At 33.2% G+C, this 26572-nt stretch overlaps 1 long non-coding RNA gene across 12 annotated transcripts; it reads right to left on the bottom strand.

The window, feature by feature from the left end:
• Positions 1-1129: 1129 nt before the first annotated feature.
• On the bottom strand, positions 1130-25244 carry LOC131629780 (uncharacterized). Of its 12 annotated transcripts, XR_009292121.1 has the most exons (4): positions 8636-25244; positions 8453-8503; positions 7589-7789; positions 5853-6250 (listed from the first exon to the last, which is right to left on the bottom strand). It is a non-coding gene; the product is annotated as an uncharacterized LOC131629780 (long non-coding RNA). The 12 variants fall into 12 exon arrangements; XR_009292111.1 differs by adding an exon at positions 1130-5758 and having other exon boundaries at positions 6169-6250; positions 7589-25244; XR_009292110.1 differs by adding an exon at positions 1130-4701 and having other exon boundaries at positions 4814-6250; positions 7589-25244.
• Between the last annotated feature and the right edge of the window lie 1328 nt (positions 25245-26572).

Genomic DNA, 26572 nt, shown 5'->3' on the forward strand with positions numbered 1-26572 from the left:
TTTGGCATGAGCTCCATTAGTTGAGGCACACTAGTCATAAGTGTGTTCAGGTTGAGCTCCTAGATACTCGACCATCCATTCAATTACATCGTTACAACTGATCCGAGAGTGGTTAAGTAACCTCCTTCTAATAGGAAGGTGTGCAAGGCATGCAATGTCATCTAATGTGTTCCTCATCTCCCCAACAGGAAAGTGGAAAGACGATGTTTCCTTGTGCCATCTCTCGCAAAAATGCACCCTGCATGTTGTGGCTTATGGTTTCATAACCGAAACAACATAGTCCGACAAGTCTGGAGTCAAGTATGGCCTCCCTGAACCAATCCTCCTGGGGCTGAACAAGATCAACATTTTTCGTTTGCGGACTTTCGGGCTGACCTTTCTTGTAAAAATAAATTAAAATCAATGTTAGTCGTTAAAAATTAAAATTAATATAAATGTTAGTCGTTAACATCAACGTGTAAACAAAAATACTTTTCCTGCCCAAACATGCAGAGCGGCATGTGTGTCATAATATATCAAAAGAGAGGTGTCATAGAGCCCTCATGGCTACTCCTAGATAGGCCTATCGGCAACCTGCCTCTATGCTGCACGTAGCCGTGTAGCCTGCGTGTCAAGAGCAACTTAAACATGTTCCTCCTTGGATTCCTGCTCATTATCCTCGTGCTCCTGAGACGATGACGCATAAGCCAGATGACTCCTTGGGACTCTTATAGATTGCTAAACTCTTTCACACCGAGCGGATGCTGCCTGACTCGGTCTGTCAAGTCTCAATCTAGATTTATCAGCCATAATCCTGAAAAAATAACATCAATTTATAAACACTGAAGAGGCAATGAAACAATGAAACAACGAAACAAATATGCAAAAAAAAAAAAACTCAAGCAACATTTCAGAAATGCACATCCAAAATTCCCTCATCGGTGATTTTAAAAATGTACATCCGAACACCCATGCGAACAACCATTGTTGTATAGGTGTGTTCTTGCCCTAAATGCCCCAAAAACCATTAACTAATTACTCAAATCCTACATTTTCCAAATTAAACTTCCATCAATTATATTTAATGAGTATAAACTACACATTACATACATGCAATGTAAAAAAAAATATATGGAGAAACTTACTTAAAATTGGAGCTTTTGGAAACTTGATGAAATGAGTAGAATATTGCTTCGAAAACACTTACTCCATCAAAGTATCTCAAAAACTAGCTTCAATAAATTGCTCAAAAGTGAAGGGTTCGGAGATGAAGATGATTTGAATGTTAAATGAAAATGAAGTATGAGGGATTATGTCAGCGCCAACTATATACTTAAAACAGTTTCGGAGACGCATCTCTGAAAATCCCCTAAACTTAAATTATGGGGTTGATTCAAAGATGCATATCCGAAACCCATCTAAAAAATATAATGTAGTGAGTTCAAAAATACATATCTGAATTCTGGGAGTATTTTGGAGTTTTCGCCAAGGGTCTCTAAGAAGGCATAAGGGTGCATTAAGAGATTCTCAAAATAATATGTAAATGACCACCGATTTTTGTTGATTTAGGAGTTTATGATTAATTTCTCTTTAGTTGTGTTGCCTCTACAATAGAAAAGTTGAGGATAAAAGAAAAGAGAAGACACGATAGATAGAGAAGTGAATAACATAAATTGGGTCCAGAAATTGTAATGGTGGCCTATTTTAATCTTAAGTTTAGAGAAAATATGGTCGAAAGCAAAAAAGACTTCAGATATTTGTCTTTCTGTGTATATGGTAATTAAATCAGAACTCGTCAGAATATCAATGAACAAACTCATCAAAATATAAACAAAGATTATATTTTAATTAACAATGAAGCACACATTTAACATCTACCATCAATGAAACTCGCACCTCTTGTTGTCGTGCCCTTGCGATGAGTAATTCAGCACAAGCGAATCACTTTACCTACAATCTATCACAATTTTTCGCACACTGGTTTTACATTTGAAATCCATCAATGGTAGCAGTCTATTAGAGAATAACTAAGGAAAGTTAGTTATAATTAGTTACACTAACTATAACTAACTACATGAAGGTAGTTCGATGAGACCAAAGTTAGGTAAGAGTAAGGATCCATGAATGCTTCACTATATATACTAAATATTCATTCGTGTATTCAATAATATTTTTTTAGGCAAGAGTAGATGAACATCAAGAGAAACACAAATATCCCTACTAGGTTGGCACCTCTGGGAAACCTCCATCCTAATCCACACACTCAAAATATTGTGTTGCAGATCCAAATCCATAGCCAACATATGCATGAAAAATAATGCTTTCTCTATATGAGTTTCATCACTTCCATCATATACATGTATGAACGCTCATCTAATATGGTATCAGCTTAAGGGAACTAACTCCACTGCATTATCATTTTCATCTTCACCATAAGCGAAGATTCAAAGCTTAAAGTAATGTTCAATACTGGTGGATCACATAAAGTTTCGAGCATCAACTGAAAAAAACTTCAAAGAAGCAACAATGGAGGATCTAGGTTCATCTCTTCTTAACGCACATTCTACATCAAATTCATCTAAAGCTGCTACATGAGCAATGACGGTTTCAGGATCCAAGACACCTTTGCACTGAGAATATCCATCAAGCGGAAAGAAGCCAATTTTATGCAATGTAATCAACAAGTTGAGGGAGTAATTTTCTCGCATAAACTCCATAGAGTGGTAGTTAATTCACAAATTCCACCAAAATTCAAAATAGAAAATGATCGGTTGGCGAATATCGTCTCTCAAAAGTTGTGCTACCACGTATTCTTTCTTGCAAGCATTTGTATAAAGTGGGGGATAATGTGCATAAACACTTTAATTCGCAAATTAAAGCTCGTGTACATCAAATCAAGTCTAAACTCAAGATAAGCAAGAAAAGTAGCAAGTCGATCTTCGAGTATGTCCTAAAGATTTGGGCTATTGATGATTCTCTTCTAGCTATAAGTGATCCAATTTCGGAGAGAGATCAAATTGATGCAATCTTGCAAGGTTTTAATGAAGAATATAATTCATTTATCACAATAATATATGGAAAAGTAGAGTTAACTGGCATCTATGAAGTATAAGCTTTACTATATGTGCAAGAGGCTCAACTTGATAAGTATAGACAATAATTTACTACATCAAGTGAAATGACTAATGTAGCACAAGCTTTTGTTAACTCAGGAGCAGATAAAATGGCTATAACTTTGGAACAAACCATGCATTTCGAGGTAAAGGTAGAACAAATTATAGAAAAGGTCGAGTAATGCATAGCTATACTCTATGTAACATACCTATTTATCATCTCTGTAACTAATATAGTCACTCAGTGATAGAATGTTGGCATTAGTTTGATGACTATTTTGATCCTACATCAACCAAAGCTCAAGCTGAAGGCCCAACAATAAATGATCCAGTCAATGCATCAAATACTCATAAATATCAGACATCAACCTATTCTCAAACAAACGCTTATTTAGCGCCTCAGGAGAAATTCCAAAATCCTCAAGACCTTGAAGTTCACGCTTGGTTCACAGGCTCAGGTGCACCATATCACATAACCTCTAGTGAATCTAACGTGAAAATAAATTTGTCATGTATTGGCCGTAAGCAAGTAGTAGTTGGTAAGGGAAATAACATGTTAGGTCAATCTATTGGGCATACCAATGTTAGGTCAAAATGCATATCAAAATCAGTGCTACACTTAAACCGCTTAATGCTTGTTCCCCAAATAACTAGAAATATGATTTGTGTTTCAAAATTTGCAAAGAAAAATGATACATATTTTGAATTTCATGCTGACAAATGCTATGTGAAATTACAGGAATCGAAGTTGGTTCTCCTTGAAGGATTCCTTGATGGGAGTGGATTGTACTGCTTTAACAATCTTGCTTTAGAATCTTCAAGCATACCCTTACACACAAGTTACATCAAGAGTCTTCTTTTATTCATAATACTACTGCATTAAATCTTGTTTGAAATAAATCCTCTTTATCGCATTCTAATCTAGGACATGCCAATTCTAGGGTTATCTTGAATGTTTTTTAGCTATGTAAAATTCAATGTAAGAATAAGAGTTAGTATAATTTTACAATTCTTGTTGTATTGGTATATCACATAGAATACATGCTCCTTTGTCTAATATGAATTACACTAATGCTTTTCATTTTATTCACACTGATTTATGGGGGCCTTCTCCTAACCCTTTAAGCAATGGATACTCATATTATATAGCTTTTGTTTATGCATTTTTCAAGTGCACTTGGTTGTATCTTCTCAAGAACAAAAGTGACACTCTAAATCCCTTCAAAATATTCTAGAAATATATTACTACACAATTTAACACAACTATAAAATCAGTTCAATCTAATTTTGGAAGAGAATTCAAGACATTCACCAAACATTTAAAGAAACTCGGAATTGGTCATAGGCTCACATGTTTACATACTTCACATCAGAATGGAAATGTGTAGAGAAATCATAGGCAAACAATGGAAATAGGGCTCACTCTCCTTGCTCATGTTTCAGTGCCAATCACATACTGGGATCATAACTTTGACACATGTCTTTCTATCAACATACAATCAATTGTTGGTCTATCCAAATTTATCTCACTTAGGTTGCCTTGTACAGCAAGCAACCCAAGTATATATTATTGAAGGTGTTTGGATGCTCATGTTTTCCTTTGCTCAGCCTATACAACCAACACAAACTACAATTTAGAAGCAGTCAATATATGTATCTAGGTCTATCACCAACCCATAAGGGTCATAAATGTCTCAATGCTAAAGGAAAAAATTTTATACCCAAGGATGTCAAATTCAATGAAAGTTTCCCTTCAGCAAGCTTTTCTTGCCAAACCTGATGAAAGTTCCCCTTCATAGCTTTTCCAACACCATTCAATCACCTCAATCAGGTTCTCATTCATTTCCAAGTCCTAATCATGTCCCATATGAGTATGTGTATCCTCAATCAACTTTCAATCTAAACAAGGTTTGACAGATGACACTAACGTATCTTTGACCTTTGTCACAAACCTATTCAGTAAGTACAAAATCTTTATCCACATCATTTCACATACAATTTCAGGCTCCAAATGTTTTGGTGAATAATAATTCCATATTGACTAGAGCTGAAACTGAAATATTCAAACCTAAAGCTTTTTTAGTGCATACTGAAACACATACCACTAAACAAGATATTGCCAATCTTGATTGGCATGAGGCCATAAAGAATGAACATGAATCATTGTTGAAGAATGACACTATAGGGTGCAAGTGGGTGTCCATAGTAAAGGAAAATTCAGATGAAAGTGTTAATAAATACAAAGCAAGACTTATAGTAAAAGGATTTCATCAACAATAAGATTTTGATTTCCATGAAACATTCTCAAATGTGGTAAAACCAATAACCATCCAAATGATCTTGTCTTTGGCTATCACATTCAAGTGAAAAATTCAACAAATTGATATCAACAATGCTTTTTTAAATGGGGATCTTCAAGAAGAAGTTTACATGGACCAACCACCTGTCTTTATTGGCTATAATACCACTCTAATTTGCAAACTGAAAAATGCAATCTGTTTCTTGAAGCAGACTCCAAGGGCCTGGTATGACAAACTGCGCCAAACTTTAATCTTTTGGTTTCATATCCAACAAATGCGGTCATCATGTCTTTGTGTACAAACACCAAGGAGTCACATTGTATGCATTGATATATGTGGATGATTATCTCATAAGTGGCACATCCTCTGCATTAATTCACAACCTTATCATTAAGGTACATACCAAAATTTCCACGAAAAGGCTTGGAATTCCCAAATATTTCCTAGGTGTTGAAGTGCATTATCAGTCAAATGGATATGTATTACTCACGCAATCCAAATACATCAAGGATATTTTGAGTAAGGTAAACATGTCAGGTGCAAATGGAGTCATAACTCCCATGTTCAATCACTGTAAGATGAGCAAAGATGGCTCATATATCCTATCAAATCCAGCTATGTACAAGCCCATTGTAGGTGCATTATACTATGTAACTCTAACACTACCAGGCGTTGATTTTTATATAAACAAAGCATGTAAATTAATGTCTTCACCACTTGAGCATGTAAATTAATGTCTTCACCACTTGAGTCGCATTGGAGTCTCCTTTTCTTACTATATATATGAAGCTAGTAAACAAAGTCTTTGATAGTTTCCATCAAAGCTTCAAAGCCCAGCGTACAATTGAGCTATCTACCCTGAAATGACCAGCATATAACTAGAATAAACCCAAACATAATCTTAAAAGGATCCAAAGTACTCGACAAATCTGAAACTAACTAGGAAACCAAAGAATCAAATTTGTTTTGTACCAAATTATAATGCAAATTGGAATAAATAAGATTTCTAGTATTCAATAGACGTCATTGCGTCATAATCATATATGATCAAGTATGGGAAAACTTCTCCACTATCTAGTATTCAATTGACAATGACCCTATACCAAAAAAAAATTGACAATGACCAAAAAAAGAGGACAACTAACATCAGAACTCCAGCATGCAAAAGACTTGATGGACATGATCACATGATATTAAAATAATTGATGCAAAAGAATATTTGGAAGAACATGCTATTATAACTTCCGTATTGAAACAATGTAAGGTTGAAGACGACAGTTGAGGTAAAACTTTTAGTGGTGCGGTAAGACTTTTGTGTGGTGGTCAGAAGGGTGCCAACGCATGAAAATTTATAATTATGAGTAGAAGAATACCGGACTATATAGTGGCGACGGTTATAATTATCTTGGATTTGTCCGGAATATGAGAATTCACTTATGCATCAATACTTCACACGCTCTATAACTAGATTATAAATCTAAAGATGGGGACAAGTCTTAAAATAAAAACCTAAATGTGCATTTAATTTGCAAAGTGATAAATACTAGACAACAATATATAACTGGACAAGATATGTTTTTGTTCTATAGTATTTGATAATTAAGACACTGGACAAATTTTTTATTCTATTTTGTTTGATAAATTTATATGAATACAATAATATACATTATTGATATATAAAATATAATATAATATTTTAATATATTTTGATATTTTGTTTTTGAAACAAAAACTTGTCCCATTGTTTATTGGAGGTTGGAGCACAAAAATTCATGTTTTTGTCCAAGCCTCCTACACATATTTTGTCTAGTCTCCTAATTAAATTCTCCATCAAACATAATACAAAAATTTGTTCTGTCCCTTATCTTTTAGCAAATTTAATCCACCATAAATGCACATCTTGAAATATAAAAAGAATCTACCATAGCTCACTAGATTAAAACTCGAGGCTGCTATGACATCTTAGAAATTTTATTAATATATCATTCTTGGTTATAATTTTGGGAATTAAAAATCAGAAAAGGTTCTGGATATTTCAACTAGCTGAACATCAAATAGATTTTTATATACAAATAGAGATTTTCATATTAAAATCTAGAAATAGACAGAAAATATAAGACACAACCAACAACATAATGCTTGGATCAATTTCCATCAAATTGCAAATTTCAGACTTCAATATGAGCCACAATTTACCGAACTCCGGATGGAGATACTTTGCCAAATGTGCCAAAGAAGATATTCATCGAAAACGAAAGCCTCAACCACGCTGATCATCTTACGAAATGACACGGGGTTTCTACAGAAACTTGCTTAATTAATGACGAATACTGTCGTAAAGCTGGGGTAAATCTCAGCGGCAGCAACTTTAACAGCCCACTAATAGGTCCTATAACACTGATGATACAAATCAGAGATTTAAAATTGCACATTCTTAGAAACACCGACTGAAATGTACATGACTCAAACTCCTTAGAATATATCTTACAGTCTGCAGAACATGATGGTTCCAATATAATGAATTCTGGTCTCCAATGTAAAAATTAGAGAAACTGAATTTCTATTCCCATATATCATAAATACCAAACAACCAGTAAAAGAGTAAAAGAATAACTCTCTTTGGATGTAGATCATCAATCAAACATGCCCACAAATTGATGAAAAACAGAGAAGGTAGCAAAAAGAGATACTCCACAATTCTGTTCAGCAATGTTGCATGAAATCAAAAGGGGGGACTTTTGTGGAACAAACATATATACATGTAAGTTAAGAGTAATTGTCATTGTCACCACATTAAACAAACAAGGCTTGATGCTACAAAGAAATTTATTGCTTCAACACAGTAATCCAAAATATTAGAATGATGAATTTAGCAAGGAATTTAGTGTTACAAACTCACATGTCCAATAACTCTCACAAGAGCTTTTTCAATATTTTTGGACTTGCCACCGACTACAAGTCTTAGAATTTGCGATTGAGTAATCTTTCACCACATGTTAATTAAGCAATCAAAGATATTATTTTGATTTAATCAACAAACCTAGATGAACACATCCTTACCTGGTCCTGAGAAGACTTAAGGTTGGTCATCCTTTGTAAATGGGAACTACACTGCATTCACATGATGGCTTTTAGAGCTTTTCACAAATTCAATCTTGAATAATATGACATGCCAATGTCCAATGTTTTATCAAACACAACTTCAAATAAAGTGGAACTACTTTAGCCAAGAAAAGAACATACCAGCTGCTGTTTCAGAGTAGATTTATTGGTAAGCCAAATGAAAATTGATATATTCAAGGTGATAAAATAAGAATGAATTCCAAAACTGAGGAAGATATAGATCCCGAAGAAATCACTCGGTCAAATTTTCACCTATAAACACAGAAACCAAGATTACCACATCACACCATCAAAACACAACTTCCAATCCATAACAAGTACATTTAAGGGGAAAATGGCCTGTTTATCCCAAGGCTCAAAGCATGTCCTTAATAATCTGCCACAGCTTTCACAGTCCATATACTCCCCTATGACACCCACATAGAATTTAAGGAATCAAGTAAACTAGCTTCCCAAGATACAGAAAACAGAAGAGTTCATATTCAGAATATAGATCACCATAGAAGAACATAATAACTGTGATAATATATGCCACAGCCAATTGTAGGTTGGTGCTCCATGTGAAATGGAAAAAATTTGGGCTTCCCAACTAACAAATATCCAATTGGGAGAATGTAGTGAAACAAATATAACAAAGTTGAGCCAAACCAAGTTGTCAAAAATTCATTGGCTCGGGAAAAATCTCGTATGCTTCAATGTTATGCTTCTGCTACAAAAATACAAAAACTCCAACACTCCCAAAACACACCATCAAAAAAAATACAGATATCATAAAAAAGAAGGGTTGTATCCCAACATTGGAAGAGTAGCAAGTTGACCTCTGTTGCAACAGGACACAAGCCACAGCACACAAGACTTTCATAGGTTGTCTTTGTCTCTCTTCCAAGAAGGGTTGTATCCCAACATTGGAAGAATAGCGTGTTGACCTCTGTTGACAGAAAAGTCTAAGGAATTCAAAAATTGTCAAGTATCAAACACACTGAAATGTTAATTGTCTTTCTTAGTAGAAATAACCAAAATAAAGTGCAACACAACCTCTGAGAACACGATGGTTCCCGGACCCAAACTTCCAACCAATTTGCAAGTATTTACTTGTAACCAATATGAAACATGACAGTTTGAGCTTCCACCTACTACCAAAGGAGCTATTGGGCCTACATCATAAATCAGAAATAACAACAGACACCAGGGAGCAGGTTGTCAAATCGTACCTAACCAAGTTGTCCAAATTAAATCCTAGAAAATATATATCCCAGCTAGCAGAACATTTTGGATTACATATCCTTCTTTATTCTTTCAACAAAGATAATATAGATTAAGTGGATTATATATCCTTTTTTATTCTTTCAGCAAAGATAATTTATAAAAAGGTGCGAGTGTGATTCAGAATTAAGAAAACTTTTGTCGTATAGCAAAGTTACTCTGTCAGCAACAGAAGATAAATGTGCAAAAAAATTAAACTTTGACAATATTGCATAATTCTCCAAACCAAGTTGCAGATCAGCATAACAGAGAGGCCCACCATTTTGTCCGACTGTCTAAAAAATTATGTAAACTTTTGCGCTTTCTAAATACAAAAACCCAAATGTAGAACAAACATTTGTATGAAAAAGTAATGTTAAAAACCCTCAAGACCAAACTTTTCAATCAAACATCAATAGACTAGACGAAAAGAATCGGAAGAGAAGAAATTAAATGAAAAAAATCCAAGTACCAAAATAAACTTGAGGCTTAATACTACACATAATACATTACACTGCAGAAACAGAGCCATATTTCAATTCACGTGTATGGTTATAAAAGCCAGACCAAAATCAAACCTCAGAATCAAGAAACTAGAAAGGAGTCAGAATACAAAACACGAAGAACAATATGCTCACGAACTACCTTTCCTGCAACACAAGAGGAAATAAAAGATCAAGAATAATATGTTTTCAAAAGGGATAAAGAATTATTGAAAACTAAGTTTTTAAAAGAGGTCACTAAATAAAAAACTCGGGCTCCATGATATATTGAAAATTATTTTGACACACCAAGCTGCAGAAAAACAGGTTAAGAATTCAAATCGTATATCTTTTGATCAAAGTTTGAAAATAAAAATAATAAAGAACAACTCCTTTGTTTGTCTTGTGATCAAATTCTGAAAATAAATAAAAATAATAAAGAACGACTCCTTTCTATAAGGATTATCGTTCTTATCCATTGTAAACAAGAATTACAAACTGCTCCAAATACCTCGAAATCAGCTCGGTGCAATATAGATAAGCGCATGTCAATATGCTTTTAATTTTAACAGCATCTAACAATTAGTTTTAACAGCATTGAACAATTATCAATCTGCAAAGGAGAAAATCGAGAAAATAGGGCCATAAAGAGTAAATCGACAAAGTAAAACCATAAAGGAGTAAATTGAGAAAACAGGTCAATAAAACTGTATATAGAAGAAATGAAACAAAAAAAATTCACAATCGAAGAGGAGTATATTTTAAAAAAGAAAACATGATTGCTTAATTATACATTGCTTGATACTACACAACAATATTGTTGCAATACACAACATAACAGAAAAAGTACAAGTTTTAATTCACAATTTAAGTTAGGTGATAAATGCAAAACATTACCATTATTTGATATCAATCTGCAATACATTAAGACAGAAAATTCACACCAAAACTCCTGGGAATTGCCAATGAGTGCTGCCAACAAATTAAACATAAAATACCCATATGAATAGTTGATAGTAATTTCCAACGTCAAAACTAACAAAAACCAAATTAAACATAAGAATCAAGAAACCAAAAAAATAAAATCCATGAAGATCAAACAAGAGGAAAATAGAACTAGAAGAAATTGTGTATCCTGCGACACCAAAAAGTTAACACCAAATCAATGAAGATATGCTTTCAGTATCGATAAAGAAATATTGAAAATGAAAAGAATTTAATAGAGATCACCAAATAAAAAATCAGAATGCAAAACTCCATGCTATGAAGGTTATTGGTTGGACAACCACACTGCAGAAAACCACGTCCAGAAATCAATTTGTACGCCTTGCAATCAAAGGCCGGAAATAGAAATAGTAAAAAATGACCCAATGAAAAAATTTGGTTTATCTACCTGGAGTTATTTTCCGCTCTTGTTGTATCAAGACATTATGAATTTAAATGAACAATTAAATCTATATTATAGAAACAATTCTAGTCAACCAATCTGTAAGAGAGTCGAGAGAAGTATGATTGTGTGAACAAGAACAAGTAACTTTATAACCAAGAAATCGAAAGCACATCCTCTCTTGCAACACCAAAGAGAATAAAAAGTCAAGAAATCAAAAATCATCTCCTCTCCTGCAACTTGATCAAGCAAATGACAAATCAAGAAATATATGGTCTATAGAGAAATATTAAACTAGAAGAATCTACAAAAGATGCCCAAACTAAAAGTTGAGGCTCTCATGCAATGAAATTTATTAATTTGAAAAACTGCACTGCATAAAAGATATGTTCACAGTTCGTTTGGAATATCTTGAAATCAAACCAAAGAAATAAAAATAACAAAGAATAAATCATTGAAAAATTGGAGTTATCTGGAGTTGTTCTCCACAACTTTGGTAAGAGCAAGAACAAACAAACTTTAGGAACAAGAAATCAAAAGTACATCCTCTCCTACAACGTCTAAGAGTAAAATAACAAGTCAAGAAATATATATTCTATATTAAAGAAATATTAAAAGAAACTAATTTACAAGAGAGGGCCAAATCAAAACACGGGGCTCTCACATACACACTGCAGAACAACTATTCCAAAACAGCATAACAAAAAAAGTGTCAAACACTGTAGGCTTCTTACTCCCATTCCTAATAAAAAACACAAAAACTCCAGTCACCATCAGAGGACAGCTATCCCAAAACAAAGACACCATAAGTAAACCTATGCATGCATAAGTTCCACAGAAAACAAAACATATTAGATATCTTCCATGCAAAACTGATACACAACTCAGAAGATCTGACAAAAGTAGATGTTGAGTATCAAATCAAACAAAGACTAGAGTGTAAAAGTCTTAGTAGAAATGACCAAATTAAAGTGCAACAATAGTAGGAAATGTCAAAGATGGTAACTGACACATGACACAAAGCAGTGCTTGGACCATGTAATTGTATCAAAGATGGAATCTGTTTAGGAATGTGAGTTATCATAAATCACAGATAAAAGGCAACAAAACATGAAGATTATAGAAAACCTCTCCGAATAATAAGAACATATGTTATCCAAAATTTCTCATCTTGGAAAAGGAAAAAAAACATTTCCATTAGCATTTCCATAATTTGTACCAAGACAAACCAGGGTAAATCTAAAATATAAAGCGCATAAACTTCTAAGAGTAGGCGTGTCGTGGTGTCCGAGCATGTTAGAAAAGTCTGACAAGTGTCCCAACACATGTCTAACAATCTAAACAAGTGTTTAAAAAGTTTTTTTTTTTTTGTTTCAACCCACCTTATACATTTTTAAGACAAATCACAAACACATCTAAAAGGTTAAATATATTTTACAGCTATGTCATCAGTGGAAAATTAAAAACAAAGATCTTTGTTAGGATATTTTTAACCCTTTAAATAATAGATAGATAAATGAGGTTTAGATCCAATCATATATATGCAGCGGTGCTATGTTTTTGACAATATTGGTGCCGGGGCGTCTGTCGTGTCTTGGTGTTCGTGGCGAATTTGGTATTTCATAGGATATAGGTCCCTAATAATAGAAACACACAAAAGCCTTAACACCAGAAGAAGCACAAACTTTGTCCCGGTTTCCATGTCGGATTCGATACTTCATAGGATATAAGTCCCTAATAATAGAAACACACAAAAACTTTAACAACGAAAAAAATACAAACTTCAACAACAGCTTGTACAAGATTAAAAGACAACTTCAAAAAAGATATGCTCTCAGGACTGAAAACAAAAATAATTTAATAAAGATCACCAAATGAAAAATCTAGGCTGAAGAAGGTTAACAAATCAAGCTGCAGAAAAACATGTTCAAAATTCAATTTGCATGTCTTGCAATAAAAGCCAGAACAAGAAAAGAAAAAGAATCATTGAAGAAATCTGATTTATCTATCTGGTGGAGTTGTTCTCTGTTATTGTGTGTCGTATCATGAGGTTTTAGATATGAAGGTAATTCTTGTCTCTCCGCAAAATGGATACACGCATCTCTTACTTTTCAAATGAAAACCCATGTCAATCAGTTTCACGTGTATGTGCTTCATAGATTATTATATCTATAAATTAAACAGATGATTCACAGTAACCCAAATCCATTAATAAATCACGATCAACCATCTGAGATATCGTATGAAAACCCAACGCAAATCCATCAAGCAAACACGATAAACAATATGAGAAAATTGTATCAAGACGCAAAACAAATCCATTAAGAATACATGATCAGCAATCTAAGAAAATGTGTCAAGCGGCAAGGCAAATCCATTACAAAAACCCAATCAGCAATCTGAGAAAAAGAATCCATTATGAAAACACGATCAGCGATCTGAGAAATCGTATCAAGACACAACACAAATCCATTAAGGAAACACTATTAGAAAACCCTAACATCAAGCCGTGACGGAGCAGACAATCTGGAAAAGTCGAATTAAAAAGAATTGAAGAAATTTGATTACGTTCTCCGCTCTTATCCGTTGCATCATTAATCCCAAATCGCTGCAAAATAGATAAACAGAATCCTGATTATCCAATGAAAAATTATATCAATTTTTTTATAGATATTTGATCCATAAAAGAAGAGTCTAATTATTCTAAGTAGAACTATTTGAAATATAGTTATAACTTACCATGCACCCAAACAACATGTCCAAAATCTCAATAAATCGCAGTGAACAAAACCATGCAGAAATCACATAAACAATAAAAATGGAACGCTTACAAATGCACTAAAATTGAAGAGTAATTTAAATAATAACAGATTGAGGTATTTATATACAAATAGAGATCTTCAGATTAAAATCTAGAAATAGGGGGAGAATATATAACACAACAAACACAATATTTACGCTTGGAACAATTGCCATCAAATTGAAAATGTTGGACCTCAATATGAGCCACAATTTACCGAACACCGGATGGAGATACTTTTCCAAAAATGCCAAAGAAGATATTCATCGAAAACAAAAGCCCCAACCACATTGTTTCATCGAAATGAAACAAGTTTTCTACAGAATCTTGCTTAATTAATCCTGGCAGTCAGACTATAACACCGATGATAAAATCAAATAGAACCTATAACACCGATGATAAAATCACTGAAATGCTACAAAAAAATTACTTGCTTTAACACAGTAAACATGATCAAAACCTGATAACAAAATACAAAATATTTCAATAATGAATTTAGAAAGGAATTAAGTGTCACAAACTCATATGTCCAATAACTCCCACATGACCTTTTTCAATATTTTTGGACTTGCCACCGACTACATGAAGTCTGATAATTTGATATTGAGCAAATATTTCCCCTCAAAATCCTAATAATTCCCACAAACCTAGATGTACATTCTCACCTGGTCCTGAGAAGACTTAGGGTTGGTCATGTTTTGTAACAACACTGCATTTACATGACAACTTTTAGAGCTTTTCACAAAATTCAATTTTGAATCATATGACATGCCAATGTCCATTGTTTTATGAAACACAAGTTCAAATGAAGTGGAACTACTTTAGCCAAGAAAACAACATACCAGCTGCTGTTTCAGAGTAAAGTTATTGGTAAGCCAAATGAAAATTGATATATTGAAGGTGATAAAATAAGAATGAATTCCAAAATTGAAAACCGCAGGGAAAATGACCTTCATATTGTATTCAAAGAAATCAAGAATATGAACAGACAAACAAGAGGAAGATAGATCCCGAAGAAATCACGTCGTCAAAATTGTCTCCTATAAACACAGAAACCAACATTACCACATCACGCCATCAAAACGTAACTATTTCAATCCATAACAAGTACATTTAAGGAAAAAATGGCCTATTTTATCAGAAAGCTCAAAGCATGTCCTTGATAATCTTGCCACAACTTTGGCAGTCTATATACTCCCTGTGACACCCACATGGAATTTAAGGAATCAAGAAAACTAGATTCCCAAAGATACAGAAAGAAGAATAATTCATATTCTGAGTATAGGTAACCAGATAAAAACATGACTGTGATAATATATGCAACAGCCAATTGCACGGAAAAAAAATTGGGCTTCCCCACTTTGAGAAATATCCATTTGGGAGAATAGATTCTTATTCTTATATATAAGACAAATGATAAGAATGTAGTAATCACACCCAAAAAAGTGATCCAAACCAAGTTGTCAAGAATTCCTTGGCTCAGGCAGAAAGATGTACTCTAGTCTAGAATCTTGGATGATTCAATATTATGCTTCAGCTACAAAAATACAAAAACTCCAACACTCCCAGAACACACCATTAAAAAGATACAGATATAATAAGAAAAGGTATCCTAACTTAGGAAGAATGGTATGTTAATCTTTGTTGCCACAGGCCACAACACACTAGACTTTCATAGGTTGTCTCTATCTCGCCTATATGACTCAGTAGAAAATTCAAAGTAAATCAAAATTGCCGAGTGTCAAACACACTGAAATGTTAATTGTCTTTCTTAGTAAAAATGGCCAAATTAAAGAATGCAACAAAACCTTTAAAGACATGATGGTTCCCGGACACAAACTTCGACCCAATTTGCAAGTACTTGTACCCGACATAAAACATGACAGTTTGAGCTTCCACCTAACACCAAAGGAGCTATTGGGCCTACATCATAAAACAGAAATAACAACAAACCCCAGGGAACAGATCATCAAAACACACCTAACCAAGTTGTCCAAATTAAATCCTAGAAAATATTTACCCCGGCTAGCAGAACATTTTGGATTTCGCATCCTTCTTTATTCTTTCACCGGAGATAACTTCTACAAAGAAGCAGATACACTTATCTCCAATTTCTTCACTATAGACCAACTAAAAATGTGGCAGTGCGATTCAGAATTAAAAACATTTGTTGTACAACAAACTTACTGTCAGCAACAGAAGATAAATGTACACAAAAATTAAACTGTGATAGGTTGTAGAAAAAGAACCAATAAAGAAAGAAGAATATAGCATAGTTCTCCAAACCAAGTTGCAAATTAGCATAACATAGAGAGGCCCACCAATTTGTCCGAACATCTCAAAAATCATCTACACTTTTACGCTTTCTAAACACAAATATAAATGTAGAACAAACTTTTGTTAGAAAAAAACTAGTATTAATGTCAAGAACCCTTAAGACTGAACTTTTCAATTAAACATCAATAGACTAATCTAAGCTATAACATCCAATTGGAAATCACAAGGAAATAAATAAGAAATCTAGATGAAAAGAATCAGCACAGCAGGGGAATAAATAAGAAATCTAGATGAAAAGAATCAGCACAGAAGAAATCAAATGAAACAAATTCGAGTACCGAAACAAACTCGAGGCTTGATACTATACAAAATACAGTACACTGCAGAAAATATGCCAGAACAAAATCAAACCTCAAAATCAATAAACCAGAAAAAAATCAGAATACAAAACACGAAGAATAATATGCCCACCAACTACCTTTCCTGCAACACCGGAGGAAATAAAAGATCAACAATAATATGCTTTCAAAAGATTTTAAAATAGATCACCAAATAAAAAGCTAAGGCTCCATGCTATATTGAAATTTATTTTGACAAACCAAGCTGCAGAAAAAACATGTTTAGAATTCAAATTGTATGTCTTGTGATCAAAGTCTAAAAATAAAATTTAAATACTATCATTTACATGTAGTGGTATCGATGTACTGCGTTTTTGACATTATCTATGTACTATGTTTTTAAAATTATCTATGTCGGGGAGACAATGTCGTGTCCAGGTGTTCGTGCGTCTTATTCGGTGCTTCATATGATATTAGTCCCTGATAATAGTAACACACAAAAATTTCAACACCAGAAGAAACACAAACTTGAAAAACAGCTTGAACAAGATCAAAAGACAACTTCAAGAAAGATATGCTCTCGGAACTGAAAACAAAAATAACTTAATAAAGATCACCAAATCAAAAGGCTAGGCTGCATGCTTTGAAGGTTATTATTTTCACAAACCAAGCTGCAGAAAAACATGTTCAAAATTCAATTTGCATGTCATGCAATAAAAGCCAGAAAAAGAATCATTGAAGTAACCAATTTTATCTATCTGGAGCTGTTCTCTTTTCTTGTGTGTCGTATCAAATGAAAACCTGTTTTAAGTCAGTTTCATGCGTATGTGCTCCGTAGATCATATCTATAAATTAAACACGTCAAGACGTAACGTAAATCCATTAAGAAAACACTATCGGCAATCTGAGAAAACGTATCCATTAAGAAAACACGATTAGGAATCTGAGAAAACGTATCAAGATGCAACGCAAATCCATTAAGAAAACGTATCAAGACGCAACACAAATCCATTTAAAAACACGATTAGTAACCCTAACATCAAGCCATGATGGAGCAAATAATCCGAAAAACTCGTATGTTTGAGAAATAAAAATAATGAATAGAATTGAAGAAGTATCTCATAAAATTCTTGATAATTGATCAATAAAAGAAGAGTCGAATGATTCGAAAAATTATCAATTTCAACAATTCGAAAAGCATATCAATAAAACTATGATTGCAATAATAAAAATTAGTTTATTTATAAAGATTGGAAATATAATATTGCGATAAAACTTTTGGTGTTGCGGTAAGACTTCTTGTGTGGTGGTTAGTATATGAACCAAATGGAACTTTATAAATATGAGTAAAAGAATACCTGACTATATAGTACTGACGGTTATAACTATCATTTATTTGTCCGGCGTAAAGTGTAGACTGACTGATAGTTGTAGAACAATAGTATTTGTAGACAACCATTACCTTGTCCAAAAATGAGAGTTCACTTATGCGTCAGTACTTCACATGCTCTTACTATATTATAAACCTAAAGGGGCAAGTCTTAAAATAAAAACCTAAATGCACATCTTAAAATATAAAAAGCATTTACCGTGGATCACCAGATTAAAACTCGATATGACAAACTATATTTTAAGAAATCACACTGAAGAAAAATAGATTCATATTTCACCGCATGTCTTTCAATCAAAATTAGCATATAAGGATTCTTTTTAGAAATTTGATTAATATGATTTCATTCTTGGTTATTATTTTAGGAATTAAAAATTGGGAAAGGTTCTTGATATTTCAACTAGCTGATCATCAAATAGATTTTAAATTATAACTTACCATATAAGAATAGTAATAATAGAACCATTCGATATATAATTAAAACTTACCATGCACTCAAGCATTGTCCAAAGTCTCACAATGAATCACTGTGAGCAAAACCATGCAGAAATCACATAAACAATAAAAACTGAACGCTAACTAACAAAAGAACTTGAAATAACAAATGCAATAAAATTGCAGAGTAATTTGGATGATAACAGATTAAGAAATAAGAGGTATTTAAATACAAATAGAGATCTTATATTAAAATCTAGAAATAGGCGGAAAATATAGGACACAACCAACAACATATTTATGCTTGGAACAATTGCCATCAAATTACTTCAATATGAGCAACAATTTACCGAACACCGGATGGAGATACTTTGCAAATTTCACATTCTTAGAAACACTGACTGAAATGTACATGACTCGAACTCTTTGGAAAATATCTTACAGCAGCCTGCAGAACATGATGGTTCCAATAATGAATTCTGGTTCCCAATGGAAAAATTAGAGGAAATGAATTCCTAATCCTCTATATATCGTAAATAACAAACATACAGTAAAAGAGTACAAGAATAACTCTCTTTGGATGTAAATCATCAAATCAAACATGCCCACAAATTTGATGAAAAACAGAGAAGACAGCGAGAAGAGATACTCCACAATTCTGTTCAGCAATGTTGTGCATGAAATCAAGGGAGGGCTTTTGTGGAACAAACATATAAATATAAGTTAACACTTAACAGTAATTGTCATTGTCACCATATTAAACAAACAAGGTTTGACGCTACAGAGAATTTAATTGCTTCAACACAGTGATACAAAATATTACAATGATGAATTTAGAAAGGAATTAGGTGTCACAAACTTACATGTCCAATAACTCTCACATGAGCTTTTTCAATATTTTTGGACTTGCCACCGACTACAAGAAGTTTGAGAATTTGAGATTGAGTAATCTTTCCCCTCATAATAATTATGCAATTGAAGATAATATGTTGATTTAATTAACAAACCTAGATGAACACATCCTTACCACATCACATTGTATTCACATGGCGACTTTTAGAGCTTTTCCCAAATTCTATTTTGAATCATATGACATGCCACAATTAGCTTTTAGAGCTTCTCACAAATTCAATTTTGAATCATATGACATGCCAATGTCCAATGTTTTATGAAACACAAGTTCAAATAAAGTGGAACTATTTTAGCCAAGAAAACAACATACCAGCTGCTGTTTCAGAGTAGAGTTATTAGTAAGCCAAATGAAAACCGATACATAGGTGATAAAATAAGAATGAATTCTAAAACAGAGGAAGATATAGATCCCGAAGAAATCACGTGGTCAAAATTTTCTCCTACAAACACATAAATCAAGATTACCACATCACACCATCAAAACACAGCTTCCAATCCATAACAAGTACATTTAAGGAAAAATGGCATGTTTTATCCTAAGGCTCAAAGCATGTCCTTGATAATCTTACCACAGCATTCGCAGTCCATATAATCCTTGTGACACCCACATGGAATTTAAGGAATCAAGAAATCTAGATTCCCAAGAACAAATTTGGGCTTCCCCACCAACAAATATCCATTTAGGAGAATGTAGTGAAATAATTATAACAAAGAAAGTGGCTAACAAACAGAAAAGGTGAGCCAAACCAAGTTGTCAAAAATTCCTTGGCTCGGGCAGAAAGATGTACTTTGGTCTAGAATCTTGTATGCTTCAATATTTTGCTTCTGCTGCTACAAAAATACAAAAACTCCAACACTCCAAAAACACACCATAAAAAAATACAAATATCATTAAAAAAAAAGGGGTTGTATCCCTAGTCCCTAGGTTGAAAGAATAGTATGTTCACCTATTCCACTATAAGAATTGCATAAAATTCAAAGGAATTCAAAAGTGCTTAGTATCAAACACAATGAAATGTTAAGTCTTTCTTAGTAGAAATGACCGAATTAAAGAATGCAACACAACAGTTGAAGACATGATGGTTCCTGAACACAAACTTCCAGCCAATTTGCAAGTACTTGTACTCAATATGAAACATGACAGTTTGAGCTTCCACCTAATACCAAAGGAGCTATTGAGCATACATTATTCAGAAATGACAGACCCCAGGGAACAGATCGTCAAAACATAACTAACCAAGTTGTCCAAATTATCCTAGAAAATATCATTCTTTATTCTTTTACCGGAGATAATTTATACAAAGAAGCAGATACACTTATCTCCAATTTCTCCACTATAGATCAACTAAAAATGTGGGAGTGTGATTCAGAATTAAGAAAACTTTTGTTGTACAACAAAATTCTGTCAGCAACAGACGATAAACGTATAGAAAAATTAAACTCTGACAAATAGGTTGTAGAAAAAGAGCCAAGAAGAAAGAGAGAATATAGCATAATTCTCCAAACCAAGCATAACAGAGAGAGGCCCACCAATTTGTCCAAATGTCTCAAAAATTATGTAAACTTTGGCACTTCTTAAATACAAAAACTCAAATGTAGTACAAACATTTGCAAGAAAAAAGTAGTAATGATGTCAAGAACACATACGACTGAACTTTAAAGTTAAACATCAATAGACTAATAAAACTAAAACATCCAATTGGAAATCATAAATGAATAAATCATAACTGAACTTTTAAAGCTTTTCACATATTCAATTTTAAATCACATGATTTCCTAATTCCAACAAACCTAGATGAACTTATCCTAACCTGATCCTGAGAAGACTTCGGGTGGGTCATGTTTTATAACAACACTGCATTCACATGATGGCTTTTAGAGCTTTTCACAAATTCAATTTTGAATCATATGTCATGCCAATTGGCTTTTAGAACTTTTCACAAATTAAATTTTGAATCACATGACATCCTAATAATTCCAACAAACCTAGATGACCACATCCTAACCTGATCCTGAGAAGACTTCGGGTGGGTCATGTTTTGTCGCAACACAGCATTCACATGATGGCTTTTAGAGCTTTTCACAAATTCAATTTTGAATCATATGTCATGCCAATTGGCTTTTAGAGCTTTTCACAAATTCAATTTTGAATCACATGGCATCCTAATAATTCCAACAAACATAGATGAACACATCCTTACCGGATCCTGGGAAACTTTGGGTCTGTCATGTTTTGTAACAACACTGCATTCACATGATGGCTTTTAGAGCTTTTCACAAATTCAATTTTGAATCATATGACATGCCAATCGGCTTTTAGAGTTTTTCACAAATTAAATTTTGAATCACATGACATGCCAATTGGCTTTTAGAGCTTTTCACAAACTCAATTTTGAATCATATGACATGCCAATTGGCTTTTAGAGCTTTTCACAAACTCAATTTTGAATCATAGGACATGCCAATTGGCTTTTAGAGCTTTTCACAAATTCAATTTTGATTCATATGACATGCCAATTGGCTTTTAGAGCTTTTCACAAATTCAATTTTGAATCACATGGCATCCTAATAATTCCAACAAACATAGATGAACACATCCTTACCGGATCCTAAGAAACTTTGGGTCTGTCATGTTTTGTAACAACACTGCATTCACATGATGGCTTTTAGAGCTTTTCACAAATTCAATTTTGAATCATAGGACACGCCAATTGGCTTTTAGAGCTTTTCACAAATTCAATTTTGAATCTTATGTCATGCCAATTGGCTTTTAGAGCTTTTCACAAATTCAATTTTGAATCATATGTCATGCCAATTGGCTTTTAGAGCTTTTCACAAATTCAATTTTGAATCATATGACATGCCAATGTCCATAGTTTTATTTGAGACACAAGTTCAAATAAAGTGGAACTACTTTAGCCAAGAAAACAGCATACCAGTTTCTGCTGTTTCAAAATAGAGTTATTGGTAAGCCAAATGTAAACTGATATATTGAAGGTGATAAAATAAGAATGAATTCCAAAATTGACACCCGCAAGGAAAATGACTTCATATTGTATTCAAGAAATTAAGTGGTTAAAATTGTCTCCCACAAACACAGAAACCAACATTACCACGTCATGTCATCAAAGCATAACTATTCCAATCCATAACAAGGACATTTATCCGAAAGCTTAAAGCATTTCCATGATAATCTCGCCACAGCTTTCACAGTCCATATACTCCTTGTGACACCCACATGGAACTTTAGGAATCAAGAAAACTAGATTCCCAAGATACATAGAGGAGAAGAATTCATATTCAGAGTATAGGTCACTAGATAAAACATAACTGTGATAATATATGCCACGACCAATTGCAGACTGGTGCTCGGTATGAAACGAAAAAAAATTGGGCATCCCCACTCCGACAAATATCCATTTTGGAGAATAGATTCTCCCAGAACACACCATCAAAAAGATACAGATATCATAAAAAAGAAGGGTTGTATCCTAACATAGGAAGAATAGTATGTTAACCTTTGTTGCCTCAGGTCACAGGCTGCAGCACACCAGAATTTCATAGGTTGTATCTGTCTCCCCTTATATGACTCGCAAAAAATTCAAAGGAATTCAAAATTATATCAAACGTACTGAAATGTTAATCGTCTTTCTTAGTAGATATGACCAAATTAAAGAATGCAACACAACCTATTGTCTTTCTTAGTAGATATGACCAAATTAAAGAATGCAACACAACCTATGAAGACATAATGGTTCCCGACTTCCCGGACACAAACTTCTAGCCAATTTGCAAGTACTTGTACCCAACATGAAACATGAAAGTTTGAGCTTCCATAGAATATCCAAAGAACAGATTGTCAAAACACACCTAACCAAGTTGTCCAAATTAGATCATAGAAAATATATGCCTCAGCTAGCAGAACATTTTGGATTTCATATCCTTCTTTAAACTTTCACCAGAGATAATTTGTACAAAGAAGCAGCATCGGACGATAAATGTACACAAAAATTAAACTGTGACATATAGGTTATAGAAAACCAAGAAAGAAAGAAGAAGATGTCATAGTTCTCCAAACCAAGTTGCAGATTAGCATAACAGAGAGAGGACCCCACATCAGGCTCCATGCTTTATTGAAAATTATTCTAACAAACCAAGCTGCAGAAAAAATATGTTCAGAATTCAAATTGTATGTCTTGTGATCAAAGTCTGAAAATAAAATTTAAATTCTATCATTTATATGTAGTGGTGTCGATGTACTGTGTTTTTGATATTATCGATATGCTCTCGGAACTGAAAACAAAAATAACATAACAAAGATCAGCAAATCAAAAGGCAAGGCTGCATGCTTTGAAGAAGGTTATTATTTTGACAACCAAGCTGCAGAAAAACATGTTCAAATTTCAATTTACATGTCTTGCAATAAAAGCCAGAATAAGAATCATTGAAGAAATCAGTTTTATCTATATGGAGCTGTTCTCTTTTCTTCTGTGTCGTATCATAAGGTTTTATATACGAAGGTAATCCTAGCCTCTTCGCAAAATGGATAAACATATCTCTTATTATCAAATGAAAACCTGTGTCAAGTCAGTTTCATGTGTAAGTGCGTCATAGATCATATCTATAATTAACCAAATGATTCATAGTAACCCCTAAATTCATTAAGAAAACACGATCGGGCAATTTAAGAAAACGCATCGGGACACAATGCAAATCCATTAAGAAAACACAATAGGCAATCTGAGAAAACGTAGCCATTAAGAAAACACTATCAGCAACCAAAGAAAACGTATCAAGATGCAACGCAAATCCATTAAGAAATCGTATCAAGATGCAACGCAAATCCATTAAGAAATGGTATCAAGATGCAACGCAAATCCATTAAAAAATCGTATCAAGATGCAACACAAATCCATTTAAAAACACGATTAGCAACCCTGGCATCAAGCCATGGTGGAGCAAACAATCGGGTAATTCGATTTCTCAAAAGCCGTTATCTGTTCTTATCCATTACATCAAGAATCCCAAATCGTTGCAAAACACATAAACGAATATCTTATTATCCAAATAAGAAGTATCTCATGAAATTCTTTATAATTGATCCATAAAAGAAGAGTCGAATGATTCGAAAAATTCTCAATTTCTAGGATCCGAAAAGCATATCAATAAACAAACCCCTAACAAGCTTCCTCTTAGCAGCAGATCAGGAGTACAAGAAAAGCAAACCATTAATTCTAGCCATCACGAAGCAAACAAATTTGTGCAAAATTTAATAAAACCATAAAATAAAATTCATGAACCGAACAAGTAGAACTTAGAAGAAAAACAAGCGACAAAGATATAACAAGCTACTTTTGGTATTTGGGAATGAGGGTGGAGAGGTTTATATAGAAAACAGGATCGGGATTAACGGTTTTGGATATCGCGGATGGATGAAAATTTGACGGTGATGATACAATTAAAATATAGCTGTTACGCGTTTTTCTCTAAATAAGGCGGTGTAAAAAGCTGGATAAGATATAAATAGACTTAAAATTAACTACAAAAATTGTCATTTAATTTATGAATTTAATTAGAATATACTAATCAATAAATCACAAAATATAGCTGTTACACGTTTTTCTTTATATAAAAAGAAGTTAAATTATGTGGTTTAATTTCGATATAGAATTAATTTGTATAGAAAATAAAAAAGTGGAATAAAATTATGATTACAATAATAAAAATTAGTTTATGTATAAAGAATGGAAATATAATATTTTAATTGAAATTCAAAATAATAATAAAAATATATTTTATATAACTATATTTAAACCAACACAAAATTTAAAAATTTATTTTTAGATTATTATAAAATGAACTTATTTAACAATATCATGACTTATTAGTGTTTAAACAAAATACTTTTTTTAGTCTTGTATGTTAACTTTGAAGTTCGTTTTGGTCCCTTAATTTTAAAATCTTCCTATTGATCTCTTAAATCTTTAAAGCGTATTATATTGGTCCTTTTCATCTAATTAGTGACGAAAAAAACTCAAAAATCAATTGTTAAATTAAACGTTAATATGACAAAAATGATTAAAATAGTACCTTTCAAAGATGTAAAGAATCCATATGAAATAAACCCGAATGTAATAGATATTTCAACATCAAAAAATTCCAAACAAATAGATATATTGATTGTATGGCCGACCTACTTAGATCATCATGAGGAAGAAGTATTCACATTGGATCAAACAATCAATTAAAGGTCAAAGACTCGCCAAAGCAAGTAAGAGAGACGCTGCGTATTCACTCAAAACTTTAAGGTGATAAGTGTATGAGAACTCTATTTATAAATGTTCAACCTGAAATTTTCCAAACAATGTGGGACTTAAAACTCATATTTTTTCTAAATACAACTCATTTATTTCTCAACAATCTCCTCCTCAAGTGTAAATTAACCACTATGCTCTCCCTCAAGCGAAAATTGTTTCATCCACATACTTATATCACTATTGACAAACACCATTTACTCGTCATGAGCACTACAAGGGGCCGCTTGGCCAGCACCATATCAAGAAGACTTCTGATATAAGGAGTTGGTCCTTTAATTAAACTAGGCTATGATACTACTATTAGAGTCATCATGAGAGAGAAACATTCACATTAGGTTAAACAATCACCTAAAGATCAAAGATTCGCCCAAACAAACGAGAGATACACCATATATTCACCCAAATTTTTTTGGTGATAAGTCTATGGATCATCCCTGTGAGATTTTGGATCGAACTCTAGTATGGCCGAAGGGTAGC

The sequence above is a fragment of the Vicia villosa genome, unplaced genomic scaffold (genome assembly GCF_029867415.1).
Source record: "Vicia villosa cultivar HV-30 ecotype Madison, WI unplaced genomic scaffold, Vvil1.0 ctg.000605F_1_1, whole genome shotgun sequence".
Lineage (NCBI taxonomy): Eukaryota > Viridiplantae > Streptophyta > Magnoliopsida > Fabales > Fabaceae > Vicia > Vicia villosa.